The sequence below is a fragment of the Aphelocoma coerulescens genome, chromosome 12 (assembly GCF_041296385.1).
Source record: "Aphelocoma coerulescens isolate FSJ_1873_10779 chromosome 12, UR_Acoe_1.0, whole genome shotgun sequence".
In the NCBI taxonomy this organism is placed as follows: domain Eukaryota; kingdom Metazoa; phylum Chordata; class Aves; order Passeriformes; family Corvidae; genus Aphelocoma; species Aphelocoma coerulescens.
Genome location: NC_091026.1, coordinates 16038650 through 16060315, shown reverse-complemented (window position 1 = coordinate 16060315; position 21666 = coordinate 16038650). Strand labels below are relative to the sequence as shown.

General features: G+C 40.3%; 1 long non-coding RNA gene across 1 annotated transcript; it reads left to right on the top strand.

Annotated features, from left to right (window-relative positions):
- Positions 1 to 5205: 5205 nt before the first annotated feature.
- On the top strand, positions 5206 to 14554 carry LOC138117492 (uncharacterized). Its single transcript, XR_011154675.1, has 3 exons — positions 5206 to 5468; positions 13423 to 13580; positions 14403 to 14554. It is a non-coding gene; the product is annotated as an uncharacterized lncRNA (long non-coding RNA).
- Positions 14555 to 21666: the final 7112 nt, after the last annotated feature.

Here is a 21666-nt window from a genome sequence, read left to right as displayed (position 1 = left end):
TCAAGCAGGTGAACGGTGTTGCTGTTCTGAGAGTTGTTCTCCTGCTCAGTGCTGCACATCCTTGTGGTGAATCCCAGGGTAGCCTGCAAACCTGCAAATCTGGAATATGGTGAAAACAAAACAGAGCAAAACTAGCTTAGGGGAGATGAGAAACTCTGTTGTGTGAGATTTTCAGGAGCAAATTAGCCAAGCATCTGCCACTGATTCTGTGAGAGGACCAGAGGTTCCCTTCCCAGAGCCATTGATTTGGTCTCTCTGGAAGACCACACTGCTCCTTCAAGGATTCCCTTCTCTGACAGCAATTCCAAGTAGCTAAAAGCATGCATAAGTGCTAAGAAATACATTTGGAAATTTAGAAATACATTTGCCCTTCTTAACCTGGAGGCCTGGGGATGCCTCTGACAATAATAATCTGCCTGACATATCTGCAATCAGTGCAACCAACTCCATTTTACAAATACCTCTGTAGGTCATAAATCAAACATATCTCTTATTCATTCCAGACCCTTTAAGTCCTTCTGCAAGGAGAAATTCTGCGTATTTGGGAGCCCAAAGCATAATAAAGCCTTCAGCTGTTTTTTTATGAATTGGAAATTACTGAAGCTGTAAATTTTAAGAGAGCACTGAAGTTTTAGCTGATGTCCTAAACTATTTAAAATCATATAAAGTGTAGTATACCAGTAATTATTTTCAAATTTAAAATGACACTTTTAGAGTATGTGTTGATGATGTCATATGTTCAGGCTGTGCATGGCATGTACATAACATTGTGCAGTTATAAAACTTTTAGTGGGATCATTTAATAAATTCTAGTGTGTGTTTCTCTGTAAGTATACCTGATATAAATATCTGATGTCTGTTTATCTGTATCAGATAAAGACACACATAAATATCTTAACTAGAAAATATTCCTATGCCAGCTTGTCTACTAAGACCTCATTAACTCTAGATACATGGTAGCCCATTTTGGCACGTGGGTATACAAGATGATTTTATTTCAAGAGCACAGAGTTCTGTAAATGCCCTCTAAGATTTATCTGCCCTAGAGACTGAGTTAGTTTTTGATTGATTTCTAGAATTCCTGAGTTAAAGATGCTTTAAACTGATAAACCCAGTTTGTACAAACACTTGAGATCCTATTAGACTCAGAAGTAAAACACAAATAATTTTAAACTGACTGATTTAGTTTTATTGTTTACAGATTTCTACATGGAAGGGATTTGTCCTCTGCTGCATATGTGCTTGTTTCAGAGAGAACGATTTATTTCTGAAAAAATTGCAATAGCCCTTTTGCTTGTGTTACTAGTTTAAAGTCCAATCTGAGAACAGATGAAGTGCCCAGCACTCATTATTCTATTTATACAATTCACCAGTGCATTGTGAAAACATTGGATGGCATTAGGATTGCACATTTTTTGTCATGAAAATGAGGCATCAAAAATCTCCTGTGTCACAGACAATGTTCTGTTCTAACTGATGCCTTGCAGTTTTCTGATTTATTTCACTGTTTTGCAATTCGATTCTCTGGCTACTGTGTTCTCTTTTTGATTCAAAACAGGAAAGGTTAGAAAGTGGGTGGCAATTGCAAGTAGTCTGTGGGAAGAAAAATGTAGAATTTTTTACCAGTTGGATGTAGATCCACTGATTTCTTGGATTCCTTTTGTTTAGTCAAGGTTGGACATATCTGATGAGGACATGTTGCTAGAATGCAAACCAAATTCACACTTACAGAGACTGGTATCCCAAAACATGTAGGCTGAGTGTATCTGTGATAAATGTTGTCATGAGGAGGAGAAACAGAAGGAATTCACTGTGTCTGAATTCCATGAGTCTTCAAAGAATTTTTTGACCCCAATGCTGTTTTCTTCTCCTTTTTTTATGTTTAAGAGAACTTCATGTTTTTGCAAGAAGAAATAATCTTAGAGAGATGAATGGATTCAACCTTCTACTGAGTTTTTCATCACCAGGTTCTGCAGAGCAAAGGGATTGTCCAGCTGCTACTCAGGAAAGTTTCTTTGATGTAAAAACTACCTGGCTAAACCTCTAAACCTGTATTTGGAACGCTGTGGCAGGGTTTCATCCTCAGCATTTCCCCCACTCTTAAAGTGGGGCTGGCTTAGTTGGTTTGTGGAATTAACTTTCTTTTGGCAGCTGTGGTGCTTCATGCCTCACTTGGCTCAGCTGCAATGTGCATGTCAGAGAGCGTGGTGAGAGGGAAAGCCTGGCAGAGAGAGACTGGAGGATTCATTCTTCCTTCGAATCCATCAGGTGATAAAAGATCCACATTGGTGTGAATCTTTACATCAATAACACATTAATATTGGATATAAGCCATGCACTCTGGGACAGAGGTGCAGGCAGGTTATTTTTCACAGCAAAGCAATCTTACCTCTGGTTAAGTGACTGGGCTGGGTATGAGCATCCTGAGGACAGTACAGAGCAGCAGTTTGCTGGCAGAGTCTGATTCTGTGTATTCAGAGCCTTGGTTTCACAGTCTCAATCCTAGCAGCTCTTAGTAATTCTGAATCTGGGAAACCTCTCCCATTTTTCTTCAAGATACCAGTAACTTCAAGCAGAGAAATACACTCAGATTGAAAAATGCTGCTCATGGAAGGAACCTGTGCTATACATTATCTTCTTATTGAGGACAAAGGCCTATATTTGGTGCTGGCTAAAGCTGCTTTAAATGGAGAGCAAAAGTTTCTCTTGTCATGGAGGGATATTTAGTTGGTGCAGGAACACATTTACAGGCTTTCTGTGAGCTGTAAGGGACACTTTGAGGTAATTCTGGGGGAGAGAGAGTTACAGCATCTTCTCTTTCCTTGACCAGTGCAATAGATCTCAGTGTAATAAAGGTTGCCCACAGAGATGGTTCCCACCACTGATCTTGGTGGTTCTTGGCCAGTGGCTGATTGACAAATTGGCAATGAAGAATTTTATCCTCATTGTAATGGTTTTGCTCTCCATGGTTCATTTCCTTCAAGTTTTATAAAGCCTTAGCTCTAGACGGACACTCAACCCTGGCTGTAGCTACAATGGCTGCTGTCATTTGGCATTTATTTCTCAACATCTTCATCTGGTTGAGGACTTAAAACACTAAAATGATTTGCTCTTTGAAGCACTGACAGACCTGGTCAAGAAATCATGGCACACGCCATAAATCCCCTCTGCATGGCATTGTCAGAGCAGTTCTGCAGGTTATATTCTCTAAAGGTGCATCTTGGGAATGTGTTAATGCCATCATGCCATCATCAGAACTCATTCATAGGTGGGTGTGAGTTTTGGGGTGGTTTTGGTAGTTTTTAGGCCCCTCTGCCAAGGCCAGTGTTCCGTGGGGGTGGAGTGGCATGCAAAGACTCACAGCTTGCAGGATCCTGTCCCAAAGGCCAAGCAGACAGGAGAGCTGAGCACAGGCACAAGGAGCCCTAGGGGTCTTAATCAAATGCAAGCAGCTGGGCAACAGCAGAGCTGTAACAAAATCCCTCTTCCAGTCCACTGTACTGACTGACACACAACTGTACTGCCAAACCCAGCCTTCATTTCTCTGTCCCCTCTGCCAAGCTCTTTCGATGTATCATCGAAACTGCTTCTTATTCACCCCACTTTTCTGTTAGCCTCAGTGAAAAATCACATCACACCGTTACTCCTTTTGGTCATACCCACTTTTCATTTGCAGAAGAGGTAAACGTCCATCCTTAATGGAATTAATATTTTTGCTGGTGTGTTTTGTGCCAAGAGCCCTGGCAAAACTCATTTCTTCATGTAGACCATGAGTATAAGCTTAATGCCTTATGTGCCTTGCAGGATGTAACAATAGGTTTGATTGGCCACAGCCACTTCTCTGGGGAGCCTGTTCAGTGCTCCACCACCCTCTGGGTGAAAAACCTTTTCCTAATGTCCAAACTAAACCTGCCCTGACATAGCTTCATGCCATTCCCTCAGGTCCTGTCCCTGGTCACCAGACCAGTCCCTGAGTCCCTGACCCTCCACTTCCCCTTGTGAGGAAGCTGTAGGCTGATGCCAGGTCCTTGGGACAGACGTCTGGATTCTGTGAAGCTTTGGATCTCAGTATGGAAGCTGGAGGTGTGGAGGGTCCAGTGCAAAGGCTGTAAAGGGAAGGGGAACTTTATCAGAATAGGGCAATGGGTATGACCTGAAATCCTGGTGATTAAGACCAATGGTGGCACACTTGCTTCATTGGACAGGATGCTAGAAATGAAAACATTACAAACTCTTACTTCTTGTTTGTTGTTTTGTTTGTTGCTTTTAGTTAAGCCAGAGGGAATTGTTCTAAGTAACAGTGAGCAGCCCCAGACTTGCTGCTGTCTCCTTGGCACTGCATCATTATCTTTGCTCTGGGGGCTCTCAGAGGACGCAGGTTTTGGTGGCCACTCGGTCATTTTGATTTGTTACCCCTCAGCTGGGATCTCAGTTTCAGCTCACAGAACTGAGAAAGAGATTTTTAAAGGTGGTATGTGAGCGAGTTTTGTTGGCATTTAAATATGCATGTAATTTCCACAGGGCTTTGGAAAATTTTGCTGTAGCTTACAAATGTTATAACTTTAAAATGCCAACCTGATTGTAATTATAATGCCCCTTCCTCACGTAAGCTACACAGGAAAATAATTCAATTTAATAAAGTCACTCACTGTTTGAACAAATGGGGGAGTAATTAAATGTAATGGATACTGTGGTTTCTGTACCAGTCTGTGAAGTCTCTAACGAAATCTGCAACTCCATTGTGAAGCAATGACAGATTAAAAAGGAAAAAGAAAAGAACAGTAGTCATTACTTTTGTGATGTTCAACAAAAATGCACTCTGCTCCATCTGCTAGTTCTGCAGCTGTGGTTAACTAATAAACAGTATTCCCAGTCTGGCACTAACTGCATTTGATGTGGCTGGTGCACAAACAAAGATGTCTTGGCAGAATAAGGTGCTATATGAGTTGTTAAAGAAGATCAGCCTTGTCAGTTTTAGATTCAATGGAAGCAAAGGGGAAAGCTTTGCCTTTGACATATGGAAAAATAAACAAGCCAAAAAACATTTTACTCACCATTTTCTGAAATTGTGAACCATAATATAGAGTAATAGTAAGAACGTGCTCGAGGCTATGGAGGACTAACATCAGCTTTAAGAGCACTCACAAGCTGTGGTTTTCATTTTCATTTCTATTTCCAGTGTCTCTCTCAGGTAAAACCAGAGAAAAGACACCCCTGAAATGCTTCAGAAAATTTCTCAACTTACTTCAAAACCTTCTTCTTGGGTCTCTCATTGCTCTGGGAGGAAGGCAGCTGGCACAGAGACTCCTGTGATCTGAAGGAAACAGAGCTGCCTTTGGCCTCTTCCCTTCTTGCTCCATGCTCACAGCCTCAGTGGAGCTCCCAAAATTGTGAAGCCTGTGTCCAGGAGCCTTGCTGAAAGGTAGTCTAGACACATGTGAAGCCCACTGAAAGCAAAACTTCAAAAGGTACGTTCTCTGCTACAGTACTTCTCACAATGTCAAAATTTCTAAGGAAGTGATTGTTTTTCAGTGATTTTACCTCCCACAGTCTTGACAGGAATCACAAGTAACATATTACTGTAAAGCAGAATCTCTTTTCCATTGGCTCAGCTGTGTATTCTGTAGTTTAATGTTAATTCACAAAGTTTAAAACACTTGCATGTCTTGGTTCAAGGGACACACCAGATATGCAGGTGGAAGGTTTCTCCTACTCTTGTTATGCACGGATTGAAATGGTCGGCTTCAAAAGTTAATTACTCTATTATTGTCACAGAGTTGTGCCTGAAGCATCAGTGAGATTTTCTCTTCTAGTCACTGGCAGATATTGTTCTGCCAAAGTAGCTGTGAGTCACGCTGGCAGCCACAGTGTTGGTTCAAGCCTGGCACAAGGCTTTGAAATGCTGCTCTTTGAAATGAAAGGGAAAATGCTTCTCACATAAACTGCTCTGTATGAAATACTGCAGTGTTGGCAACAGGAAAACAAGGAGATGTAATTCTGCTGTCCCTTGCATTTGTTCTTCAACCATACAAACCCAGAGAGAGAGAATTCATGTAAGAGCTAGTCTGAATGGAGATTTTTGTATTTCTTCAGAGAAAGAATGATCGTTGCCCTCCTTACCTAAACCAAAGTATTTACACTGACCTAGCTACATAATGAGTCGTGAATAAATATTTGTTACTACCTGACAGAAGGGAATAAGGGGCCTTTACTACTTTTTGTAGAAGAGGTCTAACTGAAACAGGGGACAGTGAGGGACCAAGGTGAAGGAGGACAAGGTTCTGGTGCTTGCTGTCATTGCTGCCAGTGGCAACAAGAACCTGAGGGTATTCGTGCCCCTCCTCACTTCTCTGGGGCAAGACTGCCTTGAAAAACCTCTGCTGCTTTCCTTCCCGAATGCTTCATTAATCTCCAAGCCTTCAGCTGCTTACACCTGATTTTTTTTGCCTTTATGAATAGCTTTATTCAGCTCAGTGAGCCAAGACATGTTTAGGACTCAGACTGCAGCTCTCGGGCTCTCTCTGGGTGCACAGAGCACAGAGATCCCCACGAGCAGACCCTGCCTGAGGTGACAGGGCCTTAACAAATACAGATGACATTGAAGTTCTGAAATGAGGAGGCAGATGGGGAGAGCTGTGTCTATAGAAAATAAAAGCAAGCTGAGACATGTTTATATTTATCAATATATAAATACCGAGATATAGGCACATATAGATATGTGCAGCACGAGCCCACATGGACAGTCATGTCAGGCCTCAGTTAGTTTGTAAATTGTAAGTGAAACTCAGGAGGGCCCAGCTCCTTGGTGATGTACATCCAGCAAATTTACATCAGATGAACACACAGCCCAGAGCCTTTCTTGGGACACAAAATGGAAAAGCAGAGAAAAGGAGATGGGTCTTTCTTCTCTTATGAATTTCTCTCTTTTGATCTCTCAAATGTAAAATTATAGCTCTTTCAATACACTAAAAACTACCACATAAATGAGGCCACATTTTTGGTCCATGTGGCTCCTGTGCAGCTGTCATCTGTGCCTCCCCAAAACACATCTCAGAGGATCCAGCCTTGTGTTTGTAAACAAAACAATGATAAAGCTAATCTGGAGGAATGCACAAATGAACTGTGTTCTGTTCAGCCAGGAGCTTGCTAATAACTTTCTAAAATTGTTCTCCAGCATTAATTGAAATCATAAATCCCAATCACATTCAAAGCATAACTACTGTATGCCAGTGGCTCACTTCAGTTCTTAATCACACTCTTCTGGGGAATTTTCTTGCTACTTCTTCCTTCCCTCAGGAGCGGCCATATTTATTATTGCAGTTCAAATACCTGGAGATATTTCAGTTGAAAAGCCATATAACATCTCTCTAAGCATGTCAATACGTGTTCAGCTTAATATGAATGTCTGTGCCATTCCCACTGGAGAAAAGTAAAAAATGTCAGAGAAATATATTTAACTTGTTTCTGCTGAGAAGCCTGCAGATATCTTGTATCTAAAGAATATTTAAATTCTGTTTTGTTAAGACAGGATACTTACATTATACAGTGGAGCAGCCAGGAGGTTATAGTCTCCACTAGACAATTTGCCAGACAAGAAAGATGGCTTAGTTGCAATGTTGACAGCTTTATTCTTGTGGCTTTGGCAGAAAAATAGGCAAAAAGATTGCAGAGGCGGCAGGATAGAATACAACATGTAAGTTCAGAAAAATATTAACTGGTTGTAAAATGAGTGGGTGGATGCACTAAAGGCAGTGGCATTTCAGTTATATAACAACTTATTGCAACATTTTTATGGCCAAATTATGCTCTTTTTCTGTGCTGTAATTTTGCATCTGCTGCCCAGCTCCAATGGAGAGGGATGAAATGTTTATTTGGAAGGAGAAAAGGGCAGTAGCCATTCATCATTTTCCACTGAATCATCCCACTGGTCTCAATGAAGATCCCCCCTGAGGATTGTATTCCATTTCTAATATATTACACACTGTGATTTTACAGATCTACTTTTATTTCCTAGAGCAGCCACTTGAATACAAGTCCCTACAAACACCACTGACCTGAATGTGGGTGTAGGAGCTATAATGTGCATGCTGAATGTTGGGCACAGCAGGGGAGTGGACATGCCAATGTGGTCTCCACAGGGAAATCCAGGTGTTAATATCATCATCTTTCTGGCTGATGAAGACCAGGCAACCTGATGCACCTCCACAGTCATGTTCTTGGGCCATCCCATTCTCCTGAGCATGACAGAGCAAATTCCCTCCATAGCCAGAGCAAGTTCCCTCCATAGCCAGAGCAAATTCAAAGCTGTATATAGTGGTGGTTGTATTGAAGGGCTTTGTTCTCTCATTCTACATATGACTCTAAACCAACTTTTCTTAGCAATCCCTTGTGCACATCATGAGGGACCTCCCTGGCACCATGGTCTCTATTCTAAAGAGCATTAGGCTTGAATAAAAGGAAAGAAAATAGATGTGATTACTCCCACTTCAGAACGGGGAACTAATGCACATTTTCCTTTTCTTGTCCTTTCCACAAGTGTGGAGGCTTTTAGTGGAGGACCCTTGGAGCAGCTGCAAAACTTTATGGGGAAAATTGTTTTGTCTGTGCTTCAGCTGGGGCCCCCAGAAGTAAATTTTATGCACTGAATAAACAGGATCTTGGAGAGCTCCATAGCCCAATCTGCTGCATTGTGCAATATCCAGAGGAATAATCTCTGCAGCCTGGGAACAAGTCTAAGTTGTTACCCCAAGTCCAGGATTTCCAGAGCCACTGGTACCAGTTCAGTCCCCTGTGCCTCTCTTGGTCCCCTGGAACTGAATCTTTAGCTTCCCAGTGCTACCCAGTCTGATTCTCTCAAGATCTGCCCTGTTTTCCTGGGATAAATTGAAAAGGAAAGGCTTTCTGAACAAGAAAAAATATATACAGGATTTGGATAATGAAAAGCCCTATATGGTGAGATAATTCAGAGCTTTGTAATTTAATATTAAGAATTCCCTTAAAATTGTGTCACAGAGGTTAGGGTGGCAAACCTGAAGACCTTAGACAAGAGCAGGGATTAAATCTCCAGGCTGCACACATTCCTAAATCCAAAAGGTGACAGCCTAGACAATCTCCTCAAAGATGCTGTGGTTTTCTGTCTCAAGGATTCAAAGGTTATGTGGGAATTTACTACAGCAGGCACAGGTTAGAAATAATGGAAGAGCCAAGGTTCAGTGACCAACACAGGAGAAAATAGTGTAACAAACACCACGGGAAAAAGTGAATGAAATATAAACTGCAAGATCAGGGACAATTTATACTAAAAACTGAAGACTGATGAAGAAAGAAACTAAAATAGTAGCTTGAAAATTGTCAACAGAGTAAGAGAAGATACCAAAACCAATTCCTATGACTAGAGAGAAGGGTCTGTCTGCTTTGATGTCTTCCCTGTAGCTCAGTTCCCAGAAGGGTGGGAGGCCTGATGAGGAGACAGCTGATGGGTGATAGCTGTCTAGAAAACAGGTTTGTTTATCCCTGTGGAAAACATGGAGCTTTTTCTCTAAAACCAAAACATTTTTAAAATTCAAAGGGACAAAATATTTCCAGTGTACTTTCAATATAGGAATTTTGGTGAGGTGGAGATAAACTTTTGTTAAGAAAAGTTATACAAAAATGTCTTCAAAAAATATCAACACAGATCCTCTGGGAGCTGAGCTACTGACAGAGTAAATAGTGAGAAGGGAGCACGGCTTTCAAGGAGCAAGAGCACCAAAGGTCATTTTCCTGGTGGCAGTCTCCCTGATATCATTCCAGCCAACCACCTGAACCAGGCTTTTCTTGATTACCACTAGATTTTTATAGCCTGGATCGAACTAATTTACTGAGCTCTTCTCTGTGTTTTCTACACCAGTGTTTTCTGGTTTGAACATATTTCCATTGCATGAAGGTTTTATTTCCCATTTTTACCAGTATGCTGTGTGCAGTTTGGCTTAGAGAAACTTGTTTTTCCAATAAAACATCTATAGAATGTTATTACCAGACATTTAATGGAGCATTTTTACAGTGATGGAGTTTTGTCAGAAAAGCAACAATTGATTATTTCTGTGTGTAAAACTGATGGGTGTGAATACTTCTGCCCTGTCACAAAATAAAAAGAACATTTGAAGTTCTCTGTGAGGTAAACTGCTCACAACAATGGATATTTTAGCAGATACATGGGCTTGAATTTCTCCATAAAAACCTTAGAAAACTTTCAGGGAATATTAGACATTTTTTCCCCTCCATTCATCTTCATGCAGCTCGAGTGTTTGCTGTGCAGTTGGTATAATTTTTTAGCAGTGTTCAAGACCAATTCCCATGGGACCATTTTCCCCTCAATTATTCTATGGGTGTCCAGAAACAAAAGAGGAAAAAATATTCTATCAGCAGGGAAGGAAACTGACCTCTCCAGCACGAGTATCTGCCTTCAGGGGTTATTGTGTGAGCACAGGGATTTCACTTTTTACTCCAGTGCCTTACAAAGATTTGTTCCTTTACTTGTACCTGGGACAGGTGTGCATTGCACCTCCCCTAGCTACAGTAACAGGACATGAAGAAAAAAATGAAAGGATAAATTTTGCTCATGGAAGAAATTTGCCTACCTATGTCCTAATCTAAATGAGGTTAACTGGATTTTTCATGAATTTACAGCTATTCTGAAGCTGTAAATTCTCGGACTGTGAGATTATGAGATGCTCAGAGTAAATCCAACCAAGAAAATCTCTAGAAGCTCCCATGTGGGTCAGAATCTTAGGCCAGCTCCCTATTCATGGTATACTTTGGTATTTAATTTCCACACTGTAAAAATATGTGAAATAAGCAAATAAATTTGCTTATTTCTAAGCTACAGTGCATGTTCAGAGTTTTCTACACACAACAGTGTAGTATGTCAGTGGAAAATGTCTTTGTGGCTTCTCTAGAGATAGTCAGTACCTTTCTCGTAACATCAATTGTTTTAAAGCCTAGACTTGGTTTAAAAAACCTTCAATTCAGCTCCTTGCAGAGAAGCCTGTGTTTTACATGCACCCCACCCACTGAAAGTGCTCTGCTCAGAATGTCTCTGGGTTTATTCCTCCCCTGGTCTTGTCTTTTTTTCTATAGTGTTATCAGTCATACCTGCCATGGCTAAAACCAGGATTATCATGAAAAGAAGGCACCAGGTAGAGAGTATTTTAAGCAAAGTGGGAAGCAATGCAGGAGAGCAAAAAAAGGGACAAAAATCTTTTCTGTGCAATTCTTTCCAGGATTGTTCACTTGGAATCCCAGGGCACTGTTGCCATGTTCAGTGCATTTTTACAGACAAAAGGGGTGTTTGCACTGTGAGCTCTACAGCACTGGAGGGTGGAGAGCTTTGGTTACTGGGCTGTTTGTGATCTCAGCTCACGACTCAGGGGAGACATTTTTGCTCCAATGACCTCTAAGCTGCCTTTAGTTTATTGATTGGCTAATAGGGAAAATTGATCTTTAACTAACTCAACAGTTTTTAGACCTGAACACGGTTGTCACTTCCAGTAAGGGTACTTTACTCCATCATATAAGTTGTCTCAGTCATCAATTCATTCTGGATGCTGCAAAAGGCAGGGATGTGCCAAGAGCTTTGGCAAGGAGCCCAGACACAGCCCAGAACAGTCCATAGATAAAATGTGTTTAATATTATGCTACGCCTGTCATACATGCTCTGGCATTGGCAGAAAACAGCTGGCTGTGCCTAAGGGGCAGTAGGCTGAAAATAAGAAAAGGAAAATTCAGGGACTATCAGGGAAAGATACCAGGGAATATCAAAGGAAGAATATTGGGGAGACACTTCTTGAAGTGAAGTATCTCATTTGCAGGTCAGACATTCTTTCCCTGAGACCTTTAAAGCTGAAGTGAGGAGGCAGCTGGACATGTAATATACAGAATCACTGGTCTGAACTGGACCTATTCCAATTTTAATATCAACAATCTGAACTGAAAGATTTAACAGGTAGAACGGTTGCATCATATTTCATTAATGTCCTCCTGCAAGATCCAAGTTCAAAGGTTCCAAGACTCAGTTCCTTGCTTGTTCTCATCTCACCTGTACCCTTGGGGAGTGCCAGCCAAGCTGAAGAACAGGGTGACTGAGCTAGAAGACACTGTTTGGTTTTTTATTGCTTTGTTTTTCACAAAGAAAAAAACAAAAAAGGAAAGTAATTTTGGCTTCATCTGAAGCAACCAGTTTGCCCAAAGCAGCATATTTTTATCTTCAGGCTGTTTAATCGAAACAAACCATTAAATTTTACAGGAAAAAATGTAATCTTGAAATAGAAAAGGAAGGAGCAGCAGCTAGAAATGACAAAATGAAACATGAGAAGAGCAAAGTAAAATTCATTCAATTTTTAAGAAAAACACTGAACTAAAGATGCCAAAATTTTCAGAAACATCTTTTTTCTTTGTGAAATTTAAAATATTTCTCTGTGTCAAACCAAACTGGTGAGTAGCTCTGTGCCCTCCTTTCAAAGTCATTTGGAAAGAAATTTTCATTTTCTAAGTGGATTTATGATATGCAATTCTTCTTTATCTGATTTTAGGTTCAGTGTATAAACATTAATGTATTTAATTAACATAATGAATGAATAGCTTCAATGATTTGATTGAAGTGACTTGATTGTTTAGGATAATGGCAAACTTTGCTGGGAAGGCTCTTGCTACTCCAGTAAGCTCAGTCCGTGGAGCAGCAGCTGTGCCAACCAACCATTTGCCATCATAAATATCCTAGTTTGCAGGATTCCATCTCCTATCTGGGTGTTAAAATGTTAGAATCTACAGGTGATCTGGAACATATAATGCTATAACTAGATGCTAGTATGGAAATTATAGGTAAAATTCTGCAAACAAAAAAAAATATTCTGAAATGAACAGTAAAATATGTGTGGATGTACCAGGAACTAAAACAACAACTACTGATTTGGGACATGTAAGTTTAATTTAACTGGTGTGGCACCCCACAAAATCCAAAATCATAAAGAACCCTAGGCCCTCCATCTTGGTTCAGATACTTTTGTTCCAAGCACAGACATTTCCTGACAAATGTTTTTGGACAGATTTTTTCTTCAGTCCATCTGAGCTGCGTCTCCTCTCATGACAAGCAAGACTGTGAGCTGATAAAAGATAATCTGATGCAGTGCAACCTGGTGCCACAGATGAAAAGCAGCAGATGAAAACATCTGAATTTGATGAAAATCCTTCAGCAGGATAACTGGGTGTAGTGCAAAGATGCTGCTGGGACAGATGGAATGTTAGAGCCTCTGTTCACAGTGGCAAAGTCAGAGGGTTACAGAGATCGTGGTCTAGAGAAAGGGTCACAACACCTTTTCATTTATATGTTGGCACATGCTGAAACTTTCATTCCTGTGTATTTTCTTCTCTTTCTTGGTCTGTCAGCTACACAGAATTCAAATTTAAACATCTTGTTGAGCTCACAGCTAGACTGCTGTTCTTCAAGAGATGGAAAGTAAAGAAAGTAACAAAGCTCTGAAGCACTCTCCTGGCTTTGGACCACATCAGCTTATAATTTGTGAACACAAGGGCCTGCAAATGAGGTAAAATCATACTGCAAATGTCTACAGGCAGGATGTGGTTCTACATTTACTTACAGCTGTTCTCAAATATATGCTGGTCTCCATCATGTAAAGTGTGTGGCTGGCAGCATGGCAAATTTTAAAGCATACTTTTAATTGAAAGCTGTAGATTTTGATTATATATCAGGAATTTTGCTGTTGTTATGTACTCCACAGTATTCTCTGGGGGGTGAGTTGGACTGCAAATGTGTTACAAGAACACTAAAAAGTAATGTCTTACAGTTGTGTCACACAAAGGAAAACTCCAACTCATTTGTCGGTAATTTTGAGAATATGTTACCTCTGATGTTGGACATAAATGCACCTGCAATCTGCACACATTGTGTGCTCCCTTACTCTGCAGGAATCTCACTCATTTCTGTGGCACTGCTTGAGAATGATAACACTGATCCCTGGGTGAGGAAAAGAGCCTGATCTCACTCTGAAATACAAACATTGACCTCATCACTCCTAGATCATGCTGTAGACAGATGTGAGTTTACAAAAGGGAAGCAAACATCCAGCCCAAGATGTTCCTTTTAATCTCTTATCTGCATTTCTTTCTTGCTTTTTTCTGATGTTTCAGGGTGTTTTATGCTCTTTGTGTGAAGTGTTGCCCCCTGTCAGAAGTGATCAGACATAACAGACTGTGGGCAATGTGGCTTAGCTCATTTCTCAAGCCTCCAAAAGGCATCAAAAACTTGCTTTTTAAAAGATGTGATGTTTATGTGCTGGTTTAGTTTGTTCTCAATAATTTATTACTTACTAATATTTTGCATTTTTTTTTATTTTGCTTATTCTCAGTGGAGGGAGTTGGATGTTATCTGAAGGCATGGTTACTGTGAGGATGTGGAGTAAAGACCCCGTCATGGTTTAGACATTAAGGCCTGGAGTTTCACAGATTTGGGAGTTTGCACCATTATTCTTTTCTTTTCAGTGAAGAATATATCTATTAAATCCATCTACGTAGGCAAATGAGGAAATAACCTATTTTTTTCTTAGACAAGTATTCTTGATTTGTAATGTTTATTAGAGTTTTATGTTGAATTTGAATCTGCAACTTCATTTAAAGGTGCTAAATACTAAGAACTGTCTGAAGCATTACCTGTGTGTTTTCTGTCAGAGGATCACCACTGTTTATTTTATCATGTTAAGGAAAGACAGTTTAAAATTGCATTTTACAAAAGACCATTGAACAATTTTAGGCAGGATCACTGATTAACTGGATGGTCTGCTCTTCTAAGTTCTTGTTAGTACTTACTTGAAGTTTATATAGTTCTAGGCTCTGAATCAGTATGCAAAAGTCAGAGATTTCTAAGTATTCACTTAACCATGTTTATATTACACCAACCCAGCCTGCATTCCTAGTGAGAGCCCTGCCTTTCTCCATGGGCCAGGCCTGACCATTGTGTATAAGAGATACATTGTTGAAATAATTAATGCTATTTTGATTTCACCAATTTGATAGATTACATATTGCAGTGGCTACTGTGCAGCATAGCTGAGCTACCAGCAGATGCTATATACTCATATTCATATTACATATATAGGTGTGTGTATATACACATGTATTTTTTTTCTATGTTCTGTTTATACATTTTGTGTTTCTCATATTTTGCTCATTCATTTTTGTTAATTATATGGCTGTTGCATTATAGTGAACTTGTGTTTTGGCATCTTCTACAAGAACACATTTTCTTGTGCACTTGTTTCTCTAAAGGTTAGAACTCTTAAATCTTATTTTTCATGTCTAGTGTTCTGAATTCAGATGTACAGAAATACATCTCTGCTGGAGAAACATTTTAGCCGTGATTTTCAGTTTTCACCCTTCTATTATTTGTCTGTTCTCATTGACACTCAAAGTCATGGCTGGAATACCTGGCATAAACTGAACAGTGGCCACCCTGAAGTCTTTATCTTTGTTGTCTCTTTCTTCCTTCAGCATGTTGATCGAGCCAGTTTATGCATCTTGAAGGCAGAAATCCCTTATGGAAACATTTCACTTCAGCTCATTCATAAGAGGTATCGATAAAACCTCTCATTGCCTCTCCCAGGATTCAAAGAGCCCCTGCCATTACCCAGCAGCATCTGCACGAGTTCCCCTCTCCACCACACCTGGGGAGTGCTGGGGTCATGCATAATGCAGGAGTGGAGCTGTGCCTGGGCTGGGTCTGTACAGGGACCTCACAGGTGCCTGTGCTGGCCTGCCCAGGGCAGCCCTGGGAATCCATTAGGCAGCTGCCTGGGTTACCACTTTAGAAACATTTTAGAAGGGTTTAATACCCTGAAATTAAACATCTCTTGCTGCTCTCTCCATTCTCGTTCTCCCAGAAACTCAGGCTAGGTGGAAAATCCGAATAAACCCAAGTTGCAGGAACCTCCTTTCCCTGGAGCAGGCAATCTCTGTATCTCTGTAGCCCTGGAGAACTTTGTGGGCTCACTTTTACTGGTGCTACATCAGCACTTCATCCCCTTTGTGCTTCTGTTGTTCCAGTCTGGCATTCAAGTACTTCCTCCAGCAGCTTAATTACACAAGAAATATCAAAGAGATTCCTCTGAATCCAAAGTACATATTTTAACCTAAAGTGAATACATAACACTCCTGCTGTGTTTCTTTCTGTATACAAATGTGCTTCCTCCTCAGAAGGATTTTAATAGGTATAGCTGTATTTATCATCTCAGTGCAAAGTTTTGATTTGGCAAAGTATATTCAGACCTTCAAGTCCAAGTTCTTTGTTGAGACAAACATAAGATGTAATAACATCAAAGCAACTTACACAAGAACTTCACTGGGTTCCTGTCTGGAGAATAAAGGGTGCCAGGAAGTGGTTTCAGTCTGATTTAGTGAAAGGTCATACTTGTTCTTTTCTGACAAATAGAGATTTAAACTCAATACAGAAAATTATCTCCATTGCTCACACTAAAAATTCTGAAGATATCTTGAAATCTGAATAAATACACAGTCTACCAAAGACTGGAGCTGCAAACTGAAACAAACATTTTAGAACTGAAGGACTGTTCCCATCACCTTGTCTGCAAAACCCTGTTCTCTCCTTGCTTCTAAGCCATGCAGGGACCTCAAAAACAAGTCTCCCATGGTTCCCCCAAAGAGGATCTCTGTCTGAAGGCTGGCACATTTTGGCTATCTGTAAATCGTGGGAGTGAACTCACAGACCCCACTCAAACCTCTTACTCTTCCCATTCTTCTGCAAACCATGGCACCTGTTCAGAGCAGGGCATTGATTTTGGTTTGATTCGACACAGACTTAAGGGGAAGCCAGAACAGGTCAGACAATGCCATCTGGACTGCAAAACCGTCATCATTAAGCAAATCACAGTTTGGCAAAATCTGCTTATCCCCTTACCAGGTCCTTGTTTTCCCCTGGAGTGTGTCTGGAGCTCACAAGAGCACAGTCCTCATGCCAAATGCTTTCTGCCTCTCATAGCACCTCCTGTAATACCTTTTTCTTGTACCACAAGAATGCAGCTTCTGATTAATAAACCAGCTGCATTGTGGGTAAAGGGGATGATTACTCTGATACCATGTTTACAATGATGAAGTTCAAGTGATATAACTAGAGGTCTTCCTGATTTACCTGTACACAAGGGCAAAACCTGAAAGAACTAGGGGTTTCTGACACAGAAAAGCCACAGTCTTAAAATAATAAAAATGAGTCTTACCAAACAACCTCTAGATGGCTCTTGAGGCTTGCTTTGTCAATTAGCAAGCTCCTGAAACAAGTCTGCATCAGTCTAGAAAAAGATTTTCCTATTAATCTATTACTTCTTCTTGCAAAAGATGAAACCCTGGAGTTTCTTACACACAGTGGGAAAGCTTCCCCTTGTTTTATCAGAAACAGAGAGACCCCCTCAGCTGAAGAGAGGAAAAACGTTTGTTGTCTTTCTATACAGAAGGTCCCGATTGTGGATTCCACCTGTGCATATTCTGCTGTAGTTACTTCATATTTATTCCCTCAGGTGTGCAAATTACCACTCTTGATTGAAGCTTCTCAGGTGAAAAAAAGAACAGCTGCCCATTTTCCTAAGCAGAACTGCTTGTAAGCATTCAATTTACCTGTTTTTCAGAAATTCTGTTTAGAGGAGTACATCCCTTTTTCATGTTGCAAAGGGCATCTGGTGTTTATTGCTGATTCACAAAGGAGTGGGGAAGTAGGGTGAGGAGGGAAGGAAGAAAAACCTATTCATAGTTTTGAGGGGGATCACATCAATCCATGCTTCATCTGAAACAGATCCTGTGAGTTACTTGCTGGTCAAAGTATTCCTGAGCAGATCATATTGGATGTGATACTTACAATCCAAAGGGCCACAAAGGAAACTGGGGGGTAGAATCTGTTAGGAACATGGATCTGTCAGACAAAAAAAAAGTATTTGTACCAAAAAGTGCAATGCACAACTGAGAGCTCACATCCTCCTACAGAGTTTGCTCCAGCACAGATATTTCTATAAGCCAGATGTGATAAGAGTTAACTTCACTACTAATCCTGCTTGTAATTTATTTATCTTCTGAATCAAAATTTCATCATTAAAATTCTAGGGCAGAGCAAATATTCCTTCCTCCCTTAACCAGATAAATGGTCAAAATATAAAAAAAAAAAAAAAATACTTGCACAAATTTGTAACATTTAGCTGGAAAACCTAGTAGTGCTTTCAAGATAAAGAAACGTTTAAAGATGCTGCCTGCAATGAAAATATTTGTGTGCTTCTTCCCTTATGTAGTAAGAAATTATACACTGTTTACTAACACACTGAGGTACTCCAGAACTAAAAAACAGACTTTGACATTAATCAAATACCATGCAGCAAAGAAGAATTAAATGCATTCTTTGCTGCAAAGGGTAATATCTTTGTGGGCTTTAATTTAAGGAAACCTGTAAAATATGTATAAGGTTAAATACAATACAGAAGTGGCCAGCAGAGACAGTTACAGTCATTTCCTATAGTTTGGGGGAAGAAATGAAAAAAGGTATCTTTATACATCAAATGTTCCACTTCAATCAGAGGGACAGATCTTTGACTGCGACTCAGCTGCTGTCCACAGCGATGGGATGTGCCTCTGGACAGTGATGCGGGACAAGCTTTTCCCCTATAGATATACACTGTTTGGCACAAAATCCATGTATAGGACTCCTTCTTTGGAAAACTTTTGATGAGAGGGCTATTTTTGAACAAAGAAGGATGCAGCACTTGACCACCTTTCTATGACTTTAGGTCTCATCCACCAAACAGCCTGTTTCTTTTGTTATTTAGGGCTGAATATGCTGAATGTAAGGAAACATGACAAAAGATATTGATGAAGAAATCAAACTCATAATCTGCATGTATCTTTTGAGATAAATTTGTTCTGGATTATCTCCAACTGGGAATACTACCCAAGATGAGCTGGGAGCAGATATCTGTGCTTAAAACTGAAATTCATATTGGCATCAATATTTTGGCTTTATCTAAAAAGCATTGTGCCTTGCTAAAACATGAGTACATGTTTCATTCTTAAAACAGCATACAGGATTAGCCTGCAGATGCTCACTGAGAGAAGAATCTAATTTTTTCAAACATTGGGGCAACTGTGTGCCTGGGACCAATTTAGAGAAATTCACTCCAATGTCACATTCTTTTATAGGTTATATAAATAGGTATGAAAAAAAAAATCGTGTAACCACAGAGTAATAACATGACCTGCAGATTACAAGGTAATTAAACTTGAGGCTACCAAGTACAGTGCTCCAGGAATAATTTACCTCGTGGTGTGGGGAGCTGAGATGTTCTGATGTTTCTTGCTAATGCAAAATGAATAAGCATTGGGAGCTCCGACCTGCCAGGGCTAAGGAATTAACGGGTTCCCTACCTGTATCTTTCACTCCTGAACACTCGTGATGACAATCTAATTTGGAAAGCAGCAATAACCATGTGGTAACTGCCTTTAAGGGGCACTTACTATGTCATTTTATGGTCAGTGCAAAGATGGTGTAACTGATTTGAGGCAAGCTGCCTTCATTAGGTGGCTGTCACCTCCACAGAGACCCGAGTGCATTTTGCTGCTCATTGGTGCAGTTGGTTCCTGCCTTGAGCCAGGTGTAAAGGAAATGTGAAGAGCTATTTGATAAAGGATTTAGACAAGATTTAGGCTGTGCTGTTAATTTCTAGGTGAATAATCCAATCTCTTCCCCTTATTGCCCTAGGAAAAAAGATACTGGAAGTGAGTGTTTTAGAACATAAAGATGTGCTCCCACAAAAGGAGGAGCTGAAGCAACACAGATATATCACTCCTTTTGGTAAAAGATACTTCTTGTTTTTCACTTCTGACTTGCCTCTGGTCAGGGGCAGAATGGAGAGATGAGTCCGGTTAAAGTAAAATGAAGATGAAGGTGATTACACTGATTTGCTGTGATGTGCTCCTAGCTCAACTACATTTCATTGATTAACTGACAATTTAAATAAACAGCAGTGCAAGCAGATGGCATTTAAATAGGAAGTGGTTTTTTAAACTTAAAAATGTGGAGTCTTTTTGACTGTAAATTGCCGATGCCATGTGTTTGCTCAGGCTACAGCACTTAGTGCTGAAGTCACTTCTTTATGTCCATAGCACAAACAAGGTAATGTTGTCTTTGACACCTTGACTCAAGAACAGCTAGTGGCCATGTTTCTAACTCTCCCCAAACTCAATGAGACTTAAATGAGTTTTAAGTGCTCTGCTGGCTGCAGGTGTTTCCTGTAACTGGGGCAATGGATATTTTTAGCTTTTTCATTGTTTATGTCTTTGTCAATGTGTCTGAGAACAGATGAGAGCATTCAGTGCAGCACTTCCCTCCATGCAATCCTAAGGATACATTTAAGGGAGTGCTCATGAACTCCTCCCCAAAGATGAAGCAGGGCCTCTGCACATTGCAATTATTAATCTTCCACAGCTGGATGATTTCTGCTCTAGCTTTGAACTATCACTCAGCTGTGCTGGTGGAGGCTGCCTTTCCCTAAAGCTTGCAGCTGTAAATGTCAAGAATGTATAAACCCAGACTACAATCTGCAGTTACAGCTTGACAAGTCTTACAATTAAAACTCAAAATAATTTTGAAGTAAGCTTATCAGAAGCTCCTAGCCTGAATGAGAGTATCCTTATTAGTAAAGTCAGGAAGTCTGTATTTTGAGACCTGTTCCTAGACTCTATTTAAACACTGGCACTTCCAACCCTATCAGTTCGAGTTCAACAATAGCTGAACATGAGCAGAAGTGAGTTCCTCTTTTCATAAAAAACAATATAGAGAACTCCTCAAGGTAAAACTGACCCTCATTTCACTGTGTGTAAGACACACAGAAACACTGAAAAACCTTAAAGTACTCACTGAATTGTTGCAATGATGCATTTCTTCTAGTCCCCTGGAAAACAAGTAAACAGTGCTGCAAGAAACAAAACTAGTATTTCAGAAGCACTAAGCTGTTCCTCTGTGTCCAATGACAGAAATTTGACACATACTTAATATACAGATATATAAAGGTATACATCATACATTTTTATTGTGGTGTTTTAAATTTCAAGACTTTTTTTGTAGTGCTGCTAGAAATGCCCAGCAGCTGCCCAGTTGTCTCTGCAATGTGCTCAACATCCCCAGCTGATACTGGCAAGGTGGGACAAAGGGAGACGTGTAACTCAGCATTGCATCCCACTGTTCCCTACTGGTTTCTGTGTGAGGCCAGGTATTGAAAGACAAAAACATTGTTGTCTTCCTTTTCTGAAATGGGAAATCTTTTGGTTTACTTCTGATTTACAGCTTAGAGGCACAGATGAGCCTGGAGCAAACTTCCTGACTAGAGGAATCCCACAGATGAGCCTGGGAAGTTGCACAAGGGCAGAGATCAGTAACAGCAAGGGGGACAGATCTGCACTAGCCAATGCAACCTGCTTAATTTAATTAGACTTGTGGCTAAGTGAAAGTGAATTTGAGCCACTGGACAAGGAAAAGGAATGTCATGGCAAGGGAAGAAACACTAATTTCCTGCCCAGTAATACCAGGTCTAATTTCTTCCCCAATAACACCATTTCTATGGTGTCAGGATC